Here is a 12279-nt window from a genome sequence, read left to right as displayed (position 1 = left end):
CTAACGAGATCAAAGAGTTTCAAACGAGGTCCGAACACAGTTCCTAACAAGTCCTAACAAAGGTCACGTGACGTAGGAGGGGGCGGGGTTATCTATTTACAGTGTCGGCCATGTTTTTCACCGGCACCGCATAACAGCCGAACACCAAACACGGAAAAAAGGTTGGAAAACTTGATTAATACTCATTAAAGCAACGCCATGTATAAGCCGAATGTTAAACCGTGTGACAAAACAATATACGATTTAATTTCCCGTCCCGTTAGCACGTAATTCAACTTGTATTTCAACTTTCTTGTTACGTAGCCGTTTTGCTAACGGAGATTCTGCCTGTAATGGCGTCGCTGTACATATACTAGCACTGTGTGGTGATGGTGGGGATATTGGTGATATGACAGAATCAGAAGACCAATAGTAACGTATTTCTTTGTTTATTTGCCGTATAAACTCTGCCGATTTCTCGGGAAAAGCCTTAAGATGTGAAAGAATTGTGCCAAGTGTCATTGTCCGTCAGTGGAATAGTGATTTATCGGCTATCTGTGGCGTTTTCTCCCCTCCGGTAATGGAGCCTGGTTATGTGTTTGAGCAGAGCAGACAGATGTGTCCAGGTGTTTTAAACATGCTTAATTGTGCCAAGTTTTCGTCAGCGGAATATTATTTTTACATCTGTCTGTGTAATACTAATAATAATTATAGTAATAATTACTTTATTTATATAGCACCTTTTAAAACATACATTTACAAAGTGCTTCACAACAATAATAAAACAGTAATGCAAAACATGCCTTCGTACATACATACATTATGTACCTACATTAACCTGTTTTAAATTTAATGTTTGCAGATTACTAAGACAGGGAAACCAGACCCTTACTGGAAGGACATCTGTATTAAATATGCCCAGGGCCAATACCACTTCTCAACTGGCAAAAGTCCAGGGGCCAAGAAATGGAAAAAGGCCCTGGAGAATATAGATGCTTGTCCCCTGCAGAGCCACACAAAGGATCTGTTTGGGAGAACAGATCCTGTGGGTTCCATAAGGTAGGTGAAATTATTTACTAAGTCCTGATGAGTCACTGTAGCATGTGGATTTATTTATTGAACAATATATATCTGCACAATTCTGAAGAAAACTGTTTGTGTAGTGTGTCTTAGTTGCATGTAGCATGGCCCTCTTTTTGTAAATTCTCTGAACACCTCTCTGACCACCATACAGAGGAGATGTGTGACACCTGTGCGGCCAAGGTGCAGGGTACTGTTGGTCTTTTGAACCACATCCAACTGGCTCACTATTCAGCATTCATCATGCCATCACCGTGGAAACCAACACCATCACCGCAAAGGCCAACACGCAACACAACACTGCAACTCCACTTAAACCTTCTTCAATTCATTGGAAAGGTTTTCTTCCTGAACAGTTTCGTAAAGTAATCCAGGAAGCTGATCAGGTGTGGATTGCTAAGTGCCTCTATGAGCCTACAGGCCAGCTGAAACAAAAAATCAAGGCCTGCTGGTTTCACCCACCACTGGAGCCCAAACCATCTCCTCCTGAGCCTGGGTGGTACTACCGGCAGAGGATGTTCATCTGGTCACCAATGAGGATGTGGGGGATTCCACTTAAATGCCTACAGTGTTCCCGGAAAATGAACAGCTCCGGCATCTACAGGAAGGTCAGGGAAGTGATCGATGTGGATACCGCTGTCCTCACAACACAGCTGGCTCTGGACAGAAAATGTATGTCTTTCCTGAAACCGAGGACCAGTGGTAACAGTTCCTCCTACCTCCAGTCTGCAATAGAGGAAGCGCACAGCAAGGAGTGGGCACGTCAGACCGTCCGCTACCTTTCGGACTGTGAGCACCATATGAAGATGGCTACCTTCGTCCCCTCTGCAGCTGTCCATCTTCCTCCACCACCCTTCAGGCCCCTTCCACTTGCCCAATGGTTTGAGACAGTCCACGCCAACGACATCCTCAGCCATCTGGATGAGATGAAGGGAGTGATCACTTCTACCTTTGGTGGTCAACAAAGAAGGTTAGGGTTTCAACAGTAAAAAATATAGAAAATAGAACATGTACAATTACAACGACACAGGAAATGGGTTTACTTCTTAGTGGGACAATGTCTTCAGTTTGTTTTTGAAAGCAGTGTTTGTTTTACAGATCACCAAGAAGCTGGCTGGTGGGATTGGGGACAGTGCTGCATGGATGACAAACACCGGCTATGAGTTTGGCCAGGTTCTGAACGCTGTTCTGACGACGGGTGAAGGTGCAGGGTTGGAAGAGTTGTGCCAAGGCATCGTCACTCGCTACAAGAATGCGGGCCAAGCTGAACCTGACGTCATCTATGTCGACCGGGACTGCTGCAGCCAGTCTTCTGCTTCTTTATCAAATATACGAATGAAAACCAAACTTCGCTTGGACAGCTTCCATTTTATGCGACGCTTTAACTGCGGCCTCACTACAGAACACCACCCTCTGTGTGGCATCTTTTGCGTGAAGCTTTCCTCCTGCATCTTTGAATGGGACCAGGAGGATGTGCAACGCCTGAAGGAGGCCAAGAGAGCGGAGTGGAAGAGCAGCCACAGCGGACATGCTCCCACTGAGGAACAACTCATGGCCACCATCAGCCCAGGGGAGCTGAAGAGGCACTGCAGAAGGAGGATACGTGGAGTGGAAGAGATTCGGAGCAAGATTTCAGGGCTGCTGGAATCAGTGTGGGAGCTGACGGGCACCACAGGGCTGCGTCTGGTGAACCATGACAGCATGCGCCACGTTTGTTAGGTGCAGCAGAAGCACCTGGAGTGCCTCCAAGACCCTGCAGGTGTTAAACTGTACACAAAGGTGGGGACACTCCAGAAGGGCGGCAAAGAGCTGGACATCCTTAGGTGTGGTAGGGGGTCCTCCTCCCTGGAGAGTTTTCACCGACACCTGTGTGCTTTCATTCCAGGTACATTTGCATCAAGACACACTGTATTGTATGTCTTTTTTTTATGTTATTTTCTATGTTATGACAGAGAATGTGTTGTAATTATTCAAAATAACACAATTACCACTGTCGGGTATTCATATGTATTCACTTTACAATAATGGTTGACTGAACAGAGTATTTTGTTTCTTAGACTGGCGATGCAATGCAGTGCACATGCAAATGTACATGCTGGAGGGAGCATCAAGGTGGAACATGGGCCGGGCCAAGGAGGCAGTAGCTGTGGAGGAGGCCTCGACCCTCAGAACCTTCGATGTCCAATTGATGTCTCACCTCAACAACATGAGACAGTGGGTTCTTGGTTGAGTGGTTAAGGCAATGGACTAGAAATCTATTGGGGTATCCCCGCACAGGTTCAAATCCTGCTGACAATGATTAGTTTTAATTTTTTTTTTTAAATTGTATTTATTATTATTATATGATGCCACCACAACACCAATAGAAGTCAATATAGGAGTTAGATCTACATTTTTTTTTTTCTGCACTCCTTTGGCCATGAACAAAATTCTCCTCTATTCCTTTTTTCCCCTCCTTTAGCCTCGATATTATACAGTTCCCTTTCCTTCTTTTTTTTATTGTTTGTTTTTGTTTTTGTTATGTTTTGTTAGCTTGTCTGTTTATGTAGGCCACTTTGCTTTTCAAATCACATGCTGGGATGTGAAGATGATAAATGTGCTGCCTGCTTTTTGAATTCCCATGATATTTTGTTTGTTCCTACCGTTTTATGATTTTATGATTAATCCATATAGATAATTATAATTTTTTATCTATCTTTATTGAGTGCAGGCAGCATGGTGAGTTTGTTAAAAAAAATGTTTTGTTTCGTTTTTTTCTGTATTTGTAAATAAATAAATAGAAAAAAATACATAAAAAAACGATTTGTTTTTAGTCGAGAGGATACCAGAGTTAATTTGCATATCAAAAGTTTTATCTGGGCTAATAGCTTTATCTATTATCTAAAATAATACATTCAAAAATGTGCTTTGGCTCTGATGCTGCATGCAATCTGCAAAGTAACTAGTTACTAAAGTAATCAAATACAAGTAGTGAGTATAAAGTTAAATATAAGCCTCCAAAATGTAGGTAGTATACAAACGTGGTAGGAGTATAACGAAGAAGAAAATGGAAATGTAAAGTGAGTAAAGTACCACAAAATTGGTCTTCAGAACTGTACTCTAGTAAATGTACTTAATTACTTCTAGTTTTGGAATGGAACTAAGTCACAGGAAAAACTATGTTTTCATTTAGGCCTCTTTTTTTTTCTTCACTCAGGACCTCAGAAGAGAAGGAGTCTATCACATATGGAGGACCAAAACTGCCAAAATCAATCGATAAATAAATACGCATTAAATGCACCAAAATAATATTATAACAAAATAATTCCCCAATTTATTTACTTTCCCATTTGTTTTAGCAATTCATTCATTAAAATTTGTATTTATTTATTTGTTTACACATTTACTGATTTGTTTATTATCTTGAAAATCCAAACAATCACAAATAAATGCAGCACTAAATGCTAAATACAGTTTACAATGAATAAATTACTACATAAAATGAAAAATTAGATGAGAAAGTAAATAAATAGGGGAATTAATATAAATGTAAATAAATACAGAAAGAAATACAGAAATATGAAGTGATGTCATATTTTATACATTAATTTATGCCTACATTTATTTATAATATGTTTGGCCTATAATTTAATAATTGAGCCTTTAATGAATGAATGAATGTTTGATATTGGCGGATTCAGTCGCAGTTTCAACTGGAATATGACCTCTTTTACTAAAACATAATGAATTTCTTCATTTTTATTCAACCAGGTTAACGAACACCACCTACAAGCCGCAGAATAAGTTAATCCATGTATTTATGTTTAGCCCTGAGCAAGGACAACGTGCACATTCCTCCCGTGTTCCACATGATTTAATGTTTTTCAAAACATGAAAGTCACATTGCTATTAGGAGCACCACAAGACTTTTCTAATAAGGGAAAAGATCATAGTTCATATATGAGGTTCTCATGTGGAACTGGGGTCACTCACGGGTCATTCTGGCAGACTTGAAATATGTTCCCAGCCTGTTTTTAATGGACCGGTAGGCCTACAGCACCGGCGTGTGTTTGTTTGTCTGAAGGGCAGATCCTCCGTCTTTTATTAACTTCAAACACGTATAAATGTCAGCCCGCCTTTGCCAAGTTTAACGCAGTAACTTCAGGCAATGATGCATCGATGACTGAGTGATTATGCCGGCACACACACAAAAGCCTGAGTGCAATGAATCTCATTTTTAAAAAACAGCACCGAGAGCTCCTCTTTTCTCCTTCACCTGCAGCAACAGTCTTGTACTAGACCTCCTCAAACATTAGGAGGAGTCTGTGAAATCCCCAGTGGAGAGGATGATGCAGAGAAAAACACCTACAACAGAACGCTGTTTGTCTATTTCAGCTTAGCATTCATCACAATCACACCCATGAAGCTGATCGGAAAACCTCACTCTGGGCTTGAGCACAACTCTCTGCACCTGCATATTGGACTTCCTCACAAACAGTCTCCAGACAGTTCAGATTGGCCGTCAAGCCTCCTCCACTTTGGCGCTAAACACCGGAGCCCCCGGCCGGCCTGTGAGCTCAGCCTCCTGTTTACATTGTACATCCATGACTGCACTCCCAGACATCAACTCTCTCGTTAAGTATGTGGACGACACCACCATCATCGGTCGCATTGCAAAGGAAAGCAGGAAAACAACAATCTTGCAGAGTGGTGCACAAAGAACAATATACTGCTGCAAACGTTGAGCAATAAACGTTTACCAATGTGAAAAAACGTTTCTTTTTAGGACGTATTTCCTCTACCAAGGAGGTTATGTTTTTCTTAAATTACTAATTTGTGCTCTCAATTTACTGTTGATGCTCTTAATGTTGTTTCTGGTTTGAGACAGACATTTTCAAGCTCTGTTTCACATCGTGTTTTTTGCGCATAGCGCGTCATGATCACTGGTCACTGAGCTGACGCTGATCCTGGGCCTCCATGTGGGAAATTGCCACCTGTTGTTTACACTGACAGGCAGAGTTCCCGTCATTGGTCAGAGAGGACGCAGTGTTGATTGCTGACATGATTTGCCCTTTAAAATATATGTTATTTTAGAAAGTTATGCAAAGTTCCTTGGATAGTGGTTTTCTTTTGTTTTACTTTGTGCCACAAGACACTTTGCAGTAGGACAAACACATGGATATTATTTCACATGCAATCAGTAACTGTGTCCCTACTTGTCTGGCTATGATATTCAGGCATCATGTAACTCGTTCATGACCTGACATCCAGATATCTGATGTCACACTCTGTCAGGCTACAATATGACCTGATATAATTCAAATTCATGTTTTTCGGGAGTGATGCAGCAGAGCTCGTTCAGCGTCTGGACCGATTACACTCATTCTGTTACATGTCTCTTCATGTCAGTGTGTATGGGAAACACACACTTCATGTAGCTTTCTCTTCTGCACGTCGGCGCGCACTGAACCTCAATTCATGGTATTAATGCTGATATTGACTGTACGCTCTGTTGGAACAGCTGTCACGATCGAAACGTCTCCAACAGGACTGGACACGCAACTCCCCATCGTGTAATTGGTTTTCATTTATGACTGTCAGATATCTGATTTCATGCATGTCAGGCTACAACATCAACTGATCTAATATACTGTATAGTTATCTTAAGTTTTATTGAGGTTTTATTTGCCAATCAACCAAACATTGAAGGGATTTCTAAGGCAAAGTACTGTTTCAGAACGATATATCATCTATGTCGGGTTCAGCGATGATGATAAATGATCTCAGGTGAACATTTGAGTCAGCGATGTTTCATTCGACTCAATAAAAGTCGCATTTCTTCTATGATTGGTCTGAAATTTGCACAGTTAACTTGATTAATCTCTCAATATTTCTGAAGTCAATCTTTTTGCTGTCTTTTGTGTGTTTTCAACCATTTCAGACGGTTACAGTTCAGTAAAAAGTGGCTGGATATTTACTATTTTCTTACTTTCACATACTGTAAAAATAATAATTTTGATAAACTCAAATATAAGACTCAACCTCCCTACACACACCACCACCACCCTAACAATTGCACGATGTCCCTTCTAAATTATAAATAGCAATCAAGTCCCTGCTGCTGTGCCGCATGCATCAACATGCCCATTCTTAATTTCATGTATTGTTCCCGCTGCTGTGCGAAGCCTCCAGGTATTTAATAATTAATAATAGAGACATTGTTCAGTGACATGTGAACGTAGCGGTCTGTGTGTTTGTTTGCGTGCCTCCACTAACTTCTTTATAGAGTTTGAAGATGGAGCGTGGGAGAAAAAAAAGAAAGTCTTACGTTTAGATGTTGTTTTGTGTGCGGAGGCAGCAGTTAACCTTTACTGCTACTGTATAGTTTACATTAAGGAGTGGCTTTGTGTGGCGAGAGAGCGAGACACAGCCTGATAGCAGCTGTCTCATGCCAAAAACAATACTAGGCACAAATTAGTAATTCAAGAGCATTAATTATTAACCCGTGAGCATGATTTAGTCATTTGAGAAGCACGGATACGTTTTTGTTTTTCTCAATGACACCCCCCGTGCTTCATACCCTGCAGTTCATCCCCTTGGCACACACCTTTTTTTGTGTATACTCATCTGTGTGTCTGCTCAGTACCCAGCAGACCCAGTCAGTGTAATCCTGTGAGTTTCCTGTCTTCTCCTGCTCGTTTCGGCTCAAATCCAGTGGGCCCGAGGCCAGGGAGGAGTGGGAAGGACACTTCTGTGAATGTCTGAGTATCTGCTCTCATCTGAGGTCAAAGAATGTGGTGAATGCTATCATTAATGGCCAGAGAGCTCATCCCACAGTGGACTTTGCTGTGCGTACTTCAGAGGAACGTTTGAACGACACGTGACACGCAGAGGGAAGTTGCTTTAAAAAAAGTTAAGCGCAGTCGGCTGCCAAAAGCAAAGAAATCCCACTTTGCTTCCAGAAATAAAGGAAGGCTTCTGCCATCTGTGGTTGTACCATTTGCTGCTACTACTTGGGATTTGCATGATCAAGTTCAAACAGAGTTTGTACAAGTAACAGCTTGCGAGGGGTGGCTGGTGGAGGAACATACTGTACCAGTGTTAAAGCTTAGATCCAACTTCAAATTGAATGTTAGTCTTTTAAGAAATTCAATGTTGACATGAAGCTGCTGCCAACAGTTCAGTCCGACATTACTGTCATTTTACACTGTCCCAGCTGCCTCAAGTTCAAGGGTCTACCTGCAGACCTCATCTGGGGACTCAAAAGTACTGCCACAGAAGGATAAAGGCAATATATGTTATAAGTAAGATAGAGAGAAAGTTTGATGTTAGTCAGCTAATGTGCAGTTAAAGATTAGCCTGCTGTATCTTCTGAAATTATGTTTGTTTCCACAGTTTGGTACCGTTACCTTCTAAAAACAGTAAGTATGTCCGCCTGTCCAGCCCAGAGACACTCTGGCAGCGAGGAGCAGTTTCAGAAGACATGTGACCCCGAGCAGCCTGGGAAGGAGGCTTGAAGTGGTTGGTGTGTTTACTAGGAGAACTACAGCTCATAAACCGCCACGACAACAACAAGAAAAAACAAAAAATTAGCAGGGCAGCCCAGTCACCGGGATATAATGTTAGCGGTTAACGTTTCTGCAAACTACGTGTGTCGAAATTAGTACGTGTCATAGGCATAGAAAAAGAGAAATACCAAAGCTACACTATGAGTTGACAGTTTAAGTCAAGCGTAGATAATAACAGAGGGATCCAGTATAACATGGTTTAAAATGCATCTTTCCTTTCTGTTAAAAAGACAGACAGTGCATCCGTCCGATCAGCAACGGTCCTTGTCGGTAGAACGTACAGTACCTACGTTTTCTGCAAGCCATTAATGTCAATGTGATTTCTTATTTGTTGTGTTTTTCTACTTGCTGTTGTGATTTGCGTTTCAGGGCCACAATACAACTGTATGTGTTGTTAATTTCTACCCCTTGTCATGATCTAATGTACAAGCGAAAGTGTGGCCATACAATGATGATCCCTGCGATCAATCTCAGATGGGTTGAGTTTGTACAAATACACTTAAACTAATCTGTTTTCATCACGACAACCAGTTCACACAGATGTAATTCCCTGCACACATTCCCAACCCAACACTGAGCAGATAAGCACTTAGCTTTGGAATCTGACACTTATCTTTGAAATGCATAACTCCTCATGTTGCTCCTCACCATTTAGGAAAGCATGTTTGAACATGCCGTCTTATTTTCCAGGGCATTGGAAAATGGAAAATGGCGAAAACTGAATAATAATTTTTCCTCTCTGTCGGTGGTGTGGAGAGAAACACCTGTGATGAATGAAATAACAGCAAAGTCAAACCATTTTTGTTCGGAGGCACGCGGCTGCCTTTCAGGAATCCACACTTTGAGAACCTTCAGGCTGAATGAACGGCCACGAGGGCCCTCGCATCGATTTAACAATCAACAAACTGCACCTCAACTCCGTCGCCAGGGAAGGCTTGGCAAATTGGTCTGAAAATTGATGGTGTTGGACACATCAACATACACACTCACATGAACAAACACACACAAACACACATTCCTCACATTTTGAGGGTGTGTAAAGCTCAACGCCTTGAAAATTGGTCCATTAGCCTCACAATTGATAGCATCAAAGAAATGACATACAACAGAAAACACATACGCACTCCTGTGGTAACGTACAAGGCCACCTTTAAGTGAGCGTGTGTTAGACACACGCTGGGCTGTGAAAAAGGGTCATTTAAAGATTCATCGCCATCTGTTTTGGTCCCAGCATGCCATTTTCCCCTCTGTGGGGGCCTTTGATTTAGCGACAAAAGGGTACCATTGCTTCCTTTTTTTCCCACTGCGCGACCAGACATCCAGTCTGAGCCGGTTATAGAAAATGAAACACTGCCGGGCATCCATCGTATCATCACAGGTATGACCACCTGTGTGGGACTGTTGATGGTAATCACAATCATTAGGGGTCCCATTTAAACACTGATCAGTGAACCTGTTTGTTGTCCCTTTGCAGATATCACATAACCAGGAGCGAACAAAACTGACTGAAATATGAGGAAGCAGGTGGATGAATGGTTCTGAGGGCTGACCTTTGTTTAAAGGAAAAGTTCACCCAAAAATGAGAATTCATGCATTATCTACTCACTCCCATGCCGATGGAAAGTCGGGTGAAGATCTGTAGTTCAGCAAAACAGCGTTGCAGCATTCTCCTAAACAGGTGAAGTAGATAGGGACTTATTTTTAAACATAAATAAAGAACAAAACATGGAAATCTCTTAATCTTGTGTTAACAGACCTTATTTTATGCATTTAACCAAAAACCCATTCAAAAAAAACTCACCGACTTCGAGGTGAGGGAACAGCAAGTGCATAAATGCTAACTTATTTTCTGTGTCTTAAAGCAACACTAGGTAGTCACTACACGTGAATTTGTTGACAGAGCCGGCGAATCACGAAATCGTCTAAAAAACCTCAACCGAGTGCCAACAACAAGCTAGATTGCTAGAGATAGCAGTTGGTAGTTTTTATTAGCATATAGGCTGCACAGCACATTAGCATGCTAGAATTATTCTCATACCGAATTGGTTGTAGTGATTGCACCGACTAAGTTACTTCCAAAACACGACGCTTGGGCGTGAATGTGTTTAGTAACATCTGAAAATATAACTACGTTTTCGGGAGTTACTAAATACAATCGCAAGTGACGTTGTGTTCGGCGTAATAACTACAACCAACTCGGTACAACAGTAGCTAAGTAGCATGCTAACGTTACCTCCCGATCACACTGGCTGTGTCCGTAATCACTCACTTATTCCCTACTCCCTACTCACTATATAGGGAGTCCAACATAGTGGACTATATAGTGAGCTCATCGGCAGAAAGAAAAAAGCACTTTCGGACACTACTCAGGCGCCGTTAATTACGTCACTGCTGTCGCACAGTTGAAATGCCAGAAGAAATGTTCTGGCAATGCATGATGGGATATCTTGCTTCGGTTAGTGACCATCAGATGTTCACTACATTTCGCGGTGCATTGTGGGACACAATGAGTGCACTATATCCTGATCACTATACATTCGGACACCACTACAAAATGGCGTAGTCATTAGGGGGTGATTTCGGACACAGCCAGAGTTCAACTATTACGTTGATTATCTGCATGAAATAAGGAATCCGCAACTTTTCAAGACAAGACGTTCATAGTGTTTTAGTAAGTTAGTCATCGTCTACAGTCACTACATGAAAACATGCAAGCTGACGTTGTGTTTGGTGCAATAACTACAACCAACTCGGGACGGCAACAGTAGCTAAGTAGCATGCTAACGTTACCGATAACAACAATAGCCTGACGTTACCTCCCGACCACACTGTTCAACAATTATGTTGATTATCTGCATGAACTAAGGAATCCGCAACTTTTCAAGACAAGACGTTCATAGTGTTTTAGTAAGTTGGTCATCGTTTACAGTCACTACATGAAAACGAGCAAGCTATCGAAACGGACAGCATTAGCTTATCTCCCGGCTTTATTATGGTTATAAACTGTGGACAAATAGAGCCCCAATGAACACCACATAACAACAAATCAACTCAAAGTAAAAGTCGGTAAGATAATAAATATGTATATATGTAATATATGACTTACAAATCCAGTAGCATCAAGACTAGGTCGCCGTCAGTTCTTTCAGCTCGCACCACCGAGCGTAAGCTGGTCCAATATTTATCCCTGTCCGGCTCATGTTATATCACTTTCTCTTTTTCTTTTTTCTTCGCCTCCTCAGACAATACCTTCTTGGGTTTTTTAGCTGGCTTGGCCATGGCATTGGTTTACAAAAAATCCAAGTAGCTGCTGGCTAAATCCACCCACAAATAAACGTGCCGTAAAGCAGGTCGCACTAGACTTCTTTACGTCAGGTATGTCCCTACCCGCTCTGGGAAGTTACACAGTGCGGTTTCTGCCTGCGCGACCCCCCTCAGGCTGCAGGGGCGTCACCGTTCACCCTATTAACCGTTATTTTACCACTTAACTGAGTTTAGAAATATTATTTTAAGGTCGAAAAGCTACCAAGTGTTGCTTTAAGACTCATTCCTACAGCACTTTATTGCACATCATTGCCTCTGCTACTTCTCATTTAGCAAGATAGCTGATAGCTGTTACAACCCCAAAAGAAAGCTCGTGGCCCAAAGAGGTCCAACATAATTACACAAGTCA

This window comes from Pagrus pagrus (genome assembly GCF_965226575.1).
Source record: "Pagrus pagrus genome assembly, chromosome: 9".
NCBI classification, from domain to species: domain Eukaryota; kingdom Metazoa; phylum Chordata; class Actinopteri; order Spariformes; family Sparidae; genus Pagrus; species Pagrus pagrus.
The sequence above is the reverse complement of the archived record's forward strand: the minus strand, read 5'-3'. Positions refer to the sequence as shown.